Source organism: Gorilla gorilla, chromosome 8, assembly GCF_029281585.2.
Source record: "Gorilla gorilla gorilla isolate KB3781 chromosome 8, NHGRI_mGorGor1-v2.1_pri, whole genome shotgun sequence".
NCBI classification, from domain to species: domain Eukaryota; kingdom Metazoa; phylum Chordata; class Mammalia; order Primates; family Hominidae; genus Gorilla; species Gorilla gorilla.
The window spans coordinates 146,733,376-146,742,177 of record NC_073232.2 but is presented as its reverse complement, the minus strand read 5'-3'; positions in this window follow the sequence as shown (position 1 = coordinate 146,742,177).

The following is an 8,802-nucleotide window of genomic DNA, read 5'->3' as shown; positions in this document are numbered from 1 at the left end:
AACTGTTTGAACAGGGAAATATATACACCGCTATCTGCGTGAAAATGGAAATATCTACACCGCTATCTGTATGAACATGGAAATACATTCACCGCTATCTGTATGAACATGGAAATATCTACACCCCTATCTGTATGAACATGGAAATATCTACACCGCTGTCTGTATGAACATGGAAATATCTACACAACCATCTGTATGAACATGGAAATATCTTCTCCGCCATCTGTATGAACATGGATATATCTACACAGCCATCTGGATGAACATGGAAATATCTAAACCGCTATCTGTATGAACATGGAAATATCTACACCGCCATCTGTATGAACATGGATATATCTACACAGCCATCTTTATAAACACGGAAATATGTACACCGCTACCTGTATAAACATAGAAGTATCTGCACCGCTATCGGTATGTACATGGCAATATCTACACGGCTATCAGTATGAACATGGAAATATCTACACCGCTATCTGTATGTACATGGAAATATCTTCACCGCCATCTGTATGAACATGGATATATCTACGTAGCCATCTGGATGAACATGGAAATATCTACACCGCTATCTGTATGAACATGGAAATATCTACACCGCTATCTGTATGAACATGGAAATATCTACACCGCTATCTGTATGAACATGGAAATATCTACACCGCTATCTGTATGAACATGGAAATATCTTCACCGCCATCTGTATGAACATGGATATATCTACACAGACATCTGGATGAACATGGAAATATCTACACCGCTATCTGTGTAAACATGCATACATTTTCACCGCTATCTGTATAAACATGGAAATATCTACACCGCTATCTTTATGAACATGGAAATAGCTACACCGCTAACTGTTTGAACATGGAAATATATACACCGCTATCTGCTTGAAAATGGAAATATCTACACGGCTATCTGTATGAACATGGAAATACACCGCTATCTGTTTGAACATGGAAATATCTACACTGCTTTCTGTATGAACAAGGAAATATCTACACCGCTATCTGTATGAACATGGAAATATCTTCACTGCCATCTGTATGAACATGGATATATCTACACAGCCATCTGGATGAACATGGAAATATCTGCACCGCTATCTGTATGAACATGGAAATATCTACACCGCTATCTGTATGAACATGGATATATCCACACAGCCATCTGGATGAACATGGAAATACCTACACTGCTATCTGTGTAAACATGCATACATCTTCACCGCTATCTGTATAAACATGGAAATATCTACACCGCTATCTTTCTGAACATGGAAATATCTACACCGCTAACTGTTTGAACAGGGAAATATATACACCGCTATCTGCATGAAAATGGAAATATCTACACAGCTATCTGTAGGGACATGGAAATATCTACAAAGCTATCTCTTTACACATGGAAATAACTACACCGCTATCTGTATGAACATGGAAATATCTACACCGCCAGCTGTATGAAAATGGAAATATCTGAACCGCCATCTGCATGAACATATAAATATCTACACCGCCATCTGTATTAAAATGGAGATATCTACACCGATATCTGTATAAACATGGAAATATCTACACCGCTATCTGTATAAACATGGAAATATCTACAACGCTATCTGTATAAACATGGAAATATCTTCACCGCTACCTGTAAAAACATGGAAATATCAGCACCGCTATCTGTATGAACATGGAAATATCTACACCGCTATCTGTATGAACATGGAAATATCTACACCGCTATCTGTATGAACATGGAAATATCTACACCGCCATCTGAACAGGGAAATATATACACCTCTGTCTGCATGAAAATGGAAATTGCTACACAGCTATCTGCATATACATGGAAATATCTACACAGGTATCTCTTTACACATGGAAATAACTACACCGCTATCTGTATGAAAATGGAAATATCTACACCGCCATCTGTATGAACATGGAAATATCTGCACCGCTATCTGTATGAACATGGAAATATCTACACCGCTATCTGTATGAACATGGAAATATCTACACAGCCATCTGGATGAACATGGAAATATCTACACCGCTATCTGTATGAACATGGAAATATCTACACCGCTATTTGTATGCACATGGAAATATCTACACCGCTATCTGTATGAACATGGAAATATTCTCACCGCCATCTATACGAACATGGATATATCTACACAGCCATCTGGATGAACATGGAAATATCTACACAGCTATCTGTATAAACATGCCTACATTTTCACCGCTATCTATATAAACATGGAAATATCTACACCGTTAACTTTATGAACATGGAAATATCTACACCGCTAACTGTTTGAACATGGAAGTATATACACCGCTATGTGCTTGAAAATGGAAATATATACACCGCTAACTGTATGAACATGGAAACACATACAACGCTATCTGTTTGAACATGGAAATATCTACACCGCTTTCTGTATGAACATGGAAATATCTACCCCGCTATCTGTATGAACATGGAATTATCTTCACCGCCATCTGTATGAACATGGATATATCTACACAGCATTCTCGATGAACATGGAAATATCTACACCGCTATCTGTGTAAACATGCATACATCTTCACCGCTATCTGTATAAACATGGAAATATCTACACCGCTATCTTTATGACCATGGAAATATCTAAACCGCTAACTGTTTGAACAGGGAAATATATACACCGCTATCTGCATAAAAATGGAAATATCTACACCGCTATCTGTATGAACATGGAAATACATACACCGCTATCAGTATGAACATGGAAATATCTACACCGCTATCTGTATGAACATGGAAATATCTACACCGATATCTGTATGAACATGGAAATATCTACACCGCCATCTGTATGAACATGGAAATATCTTCTCCGCCATCTGTATGAACATGGATATATCTACACAGCCATCTGGATGAACATGGAAATATCTACACCGCCATCTGTATGAACATGGATATATCTACACAGCCATCTGTATAAACACGGAAATATGTACACCGCTACCTGTATAAACATGGAAGTATCAGCACCGCTATCGGTATGAAAATGGCAATATCTACACGGCTATCTGAACATGGAAATATCTACACCGCTATCTGTATGTACATGGAAATATCTTCACCGCCATCTGTATGAACATGGATATATCTACGCAGCCATCTGGATGAACATGGAAATATCTACACCGCTATCTGTATGAACATGGAAATATCTACACCGCTATCTGTAAGAACGTGGAAATATCTACACAGCCATCTGGATTAACATGGAAATATCTACACCGCTATCTGTATGAACATGGAAATATTTTCACCGCCATCTATATGAACATGGATATATCTACACAGCCATCTGGATGAACATGGAAATATCTACACCGCTATCTGTGTAAACATCCCTACATTTTCACCGCTATCTATATAAACATGGAAATATCTACACCGCTATCTTTATGAACATGGAAATATCTACACCGCTACCTGTTTGAACATGGAAGTATATACACCGCTATCTGCTTGAAAATGGAAATATATACACCGCTAACTGTATGAACATGGAAATACATACACCGCTATCTGTTTGAACATGGAAATATCTACACCGCTTTCTGTATGAACATGGAAATATCTACACCGCTATCTGTATGAACATTGAAATATCTTCACCGCCATCTGTATGAACATGGATATATCTAAACAGCATTCTGGATGAACATGGAAATATCTACACCGCGATCTGTGTAAACATGCATACATTTTCACCGCTATCTGTATGAACATGGAAATATCTACACCGCTATCTTTATGACCATGGAAATATCTAAACCGCTAACTGTTTGAACAGGGAAATATATACACCTCTATCTGCATAAAAATGGAAATATCTACACCGCTATCTGTATGAACATGGAAATACACCGCTATCTGTATGAACATGGAAATACCTACACCGCTATCTGTATGCACATGGAAATATCTACACCGCTATCTGTATGAACATGGAAATATCTACACCGCCATCTGTATGAACATGGAAATATCTTCTCCGCCATCTGTATGAACTTGGATATATCTACACAGCCATCTGGATGAACATGGAAATATCTAAACCGCCATCTGAATGAACATGGATATATCTACACAGCCATCTGTATAAACACGGAAATATGTACACGGCTACCTGTATAAACATGGAAGTATCAGCACCGCTATCGGTATGAACATGGCAATATCTACACGGCTATCTGAACATGGAAATATCTACACCGCTATCTGTATGTACATGGAAATATCTTCACAGCCATCTGTATGAACATGGATATATCTACGCAGCCATCTGGATGAACATGGAAATATCTACACAGCTATCTGTATAAACATGCCTACATTTTCACCGCTATCTATATAAACATGGAAATATCTACACCGTTAACTTTATGAACATGGAAATATCTACACCGCTAACTGTTTGAACATGGAAGTATATACACCGCTATCTGCTTGAAAATGGAAATATCTACACCGCTAACTGTATGAACATGGAAATACATACAACGCTATCTGTTTGAACATGGAAATATCTACACCGCTTTCTGTATGAACATGGAAATATCTACCCCGCTATCTGTATGAACATGGAATTATCTTCACCGCCATCTGTATGAACATGGATATATCTACACAGCATTCTCGATGAACATGGAAATATCTACACCGCTATCTGTGTAAACATGCATACATCTTCACCGCTATCTGTATAAACATGGAAATATCTACACCGCTATCTTTATGACCATGGAAATATCTAAACCGCTAACTGTTTGAACAGGGAAATATATACACCGCTATCTGCATAAAAATGGAAATATCTACACCGCTATCTGTATGAACATGGAAATACATACACCGCTATCAGTATGAACATGGAAATATCTACACCGCTATCTGTATGAACATGGAAATATCTACACCGATATCTGTATGAACATGGAAATATCTACACCGCCATCTGTATGAACATGGAAATATCTTCTCCGCCATCTGTATGAACATGGATATATCTACACAGCCATCTGGATGAACATGGAAATATCTACACCGCCATCTGTATGAACATGGATATATCTACACAGCCATCTGTATAAACACGGAAATATGTACACCGCTACCTGTATAAACATGGAAGTATCAGCACCGCTATCGGTATGAAAATGGCAATATCTACACGGCTATCTGAACATGGAAATATCTACACCGCTATCTGTATGTACATGGAAATATCTTCACCGCCATCTGTATGAACATGGATATATCTACGCAGCCATCTGGATGAACATGGAAATATCTACACCGCTATCTGTATGAACATGGAAATATCTACACCGCTATCTGTAAGAACGTGGAAATATCTACACAGCCATCTGGATTAACATGGAAATATCTACACCGCTATCTGAACATGGAAATATTTTCACCGCCATCTATATGAACATGGATATATCTACACAGCCATCTGGATGAACATGGAAATATCTACACCGCTATCTGTGTAAACATCCCTACATTTTCACCGCTATCTATATAAACATGGAAATATCTACACCGCTATCTTTATGAACATGGAAATATCTACACCGCTACCTGTTTGAACATGGAAGTATATACACCGCTATCTGCTTGAAAATGGAAATATATACACCGCTAACTGTATGAACATGGAAATACATACACCGCTATCTGTTTGAACATGGAAATATCTACACCGCTTTCTGTATGAACATGGAAATATCTACACCGCTATCTGTATGAACATGGAAATATCTTCACCGCCATCTGTATGAACATGGATATATCTACACAGCATTCTGGATGAACATGGAAATATCTACACCGCGATCTGTGTAAACATGCATACATTTTCACCGCTATCTGTATGAACATGGAAATATCTACACCGCTATCTTTATGACCATGGAAATATCTAAACCGCTAACTGTTTGAACAGGGAAATATATACACCTCTATCTGCATAAAAATGGAAATATCTACACCGCTATCTGTATGAACATGGAAATACACCGCTATCTGTATGAACATGGAAATACCTACACCGCTATCTGTATGCACATGGAAATATCTACACCGCTATCTGTATGAACATGGAAATATCTACACCGCCATCTGTATGAACATGGAAATATCTTCTCCGCCATCTGTATGAACTTGGATATATCTACACAGCCATCTGGATGAACATGGAAATATCTAAACCGCCATCTGAATGAACATGGATATATCTACACAGCCATCTGTATAAACACGGAAATATGTACACCGCTACCTGTATAAACATGGAAGTATCAGCACCGCTATCGGTATGAACATGGCAATATCTACACGGCTATCTGAACATGGAAATATCTACACCGCTATCTGTATGTACATGGAAATATCTTCACAGCCATCTGTATGAACATGGATATATCTACGCAGCCATCTGGATGAACATGGAAATATCTACACCGCTATCTGTATGAACATGGAAATATCTACACCGCTATCTGTATGAACATGGAAATATCTACACAGCCATCTATATTAACATGGAAATATCTACACCGCTATCTGTATGAACATGGAAATACATACACCGCTATCTGTATGAACATGGAAATATCTACACCGCTATCTGTATGAACATGGAAACATCTACACCACTATCTGTATGAACATGGATATATCTTCTACCGCCATCTGTATTAACATGGATATATCCACACAGCCATCTGGATGAACATGGAAATATCTACACTGCTATCTGTTTAAACATGCATACATCTTCACCCCTATCTGTATAAACATGGAAATATCTACACAGCTATCTTTCTGAACATGGAAATATCTACACCGCTAACTGTTTGAACAGGGAAATATATACACCGCTATCTGCATGAAAATGGAAATATCTACACAGCTATCTGCATGTAAATGGAAATATCTACAAAGCTATCTCTTTACACATGGAAATAACTACACCGCTATCTGTATGAACATGGAAATATCTACACCGCCATCTGTATGAAAATGGAAATATCTGAACCGCCATCTGCATGTACATATAAATATCTACACCGCCATCTGTGTTAAAATGGAGATATCTACACCGCTATCTGTATAAACATGGAAATATCTACACCGCTATCTGTATAAACATGGAAATATCTACAACGCTATCTGTATAAACATGGAAATATCTTCACCGCTACCTGTAAAAACATGGAAATATCAGCACCGCTATCTGTATGAACATGGAAATATCTACACCGCTATCTGTATGAACATGGAAATATGTACACCGCTATCTGTATGAACATGGAAATATCTACACCGCTATCTGAACAGGGAAATATATACACCGCTGTCTGCATGAAAATGGAAATTGCTACACAGCTATCTGCATATACATGGAAATATCTACACAGGTATCTCTTTACACATGGAAATAACTACACCGCTATCTGTATGAAAATGGAAATATCTACACCGCCATCTGTATGAACATGGAAATATCTGCACCGCTATCTGTATGAACATGGAAATATCTACACCGCTATCTGTATGAACATGGAAATATCTACACAGCCATCTGGATGAACATGGAAATATCTACACCGCTATCTGTATGAACATGGAAATATCTACACCGCTATTTGTATGCACATGGAAATATCTACACCGCTATCTGTATGAACATGGAAATATTTTCACCGCCATCTATACGAACATTTATATATCTACACAGCCATCTGGATGAACATGGAAATATCAACACAGCTATCTGTGTAAACATGCCTACATTTTCACCGCTATCTATATAAACATGGAAATATCTACACCGTTAACTTTATGAACATGGAAATATCTACACCGCTAACTGTTTGAACATGGAAGTATATACACCGCTATCTGCTTGAAAATGGAAATATATACACCGCTAACTGTATGAACATGGAAATACATACAACGCTATCTGTTTGAACATGGAAATATCTACACCGCTTTCTGTATGAACATGGAAATATATACCCCGCTATCTGTATGAACATGGAATTATCTTCACCGCCATCTGTATGAACATGGATGTATCTACACAGCATTCTGGATGAACATGGAAATATCTACACCGCTATCTGTGTAAACATGCATACATCTTCACCGCTATCTGTATAAACATGGAAATATCTACACCGCTATCTTTATGACCATGGAAATATCTAAACCGCTATCTGTTTGAACAGGGAAATATATACACTGCTATCTGCATAAAAATGGAAATATCTACACCGCTATCTGTATGAACATGGAAATACAAACACTGCTATCAGTATGAACATGGAAATATCTACACCGCTATCTGTATGAACATGGAAATATCTACACCGATATCTGTATGAACATGGAAATATCTACACCGCCATCTGTATGAACATGGAAATATCTTCTCCGCCATCTGTATGAACATGGATATATCTACACAGCCATCTGGATGAACATGGAAATATCTACACCGCCATCTGTATGAACATGGATATATCTACACAGCCATCTGTATAAACACGGAAATATGTACACCGCTACCTGTATAAACATGGAAGTATCAGCACCGCTATCGGTATGAAAATGGCAATATCTACACGGCTATCTGAACATGGAAATATCTACACCGCTATCTGTATGTACATGGAAATATCTTCACCGCCATCTGTATGAACA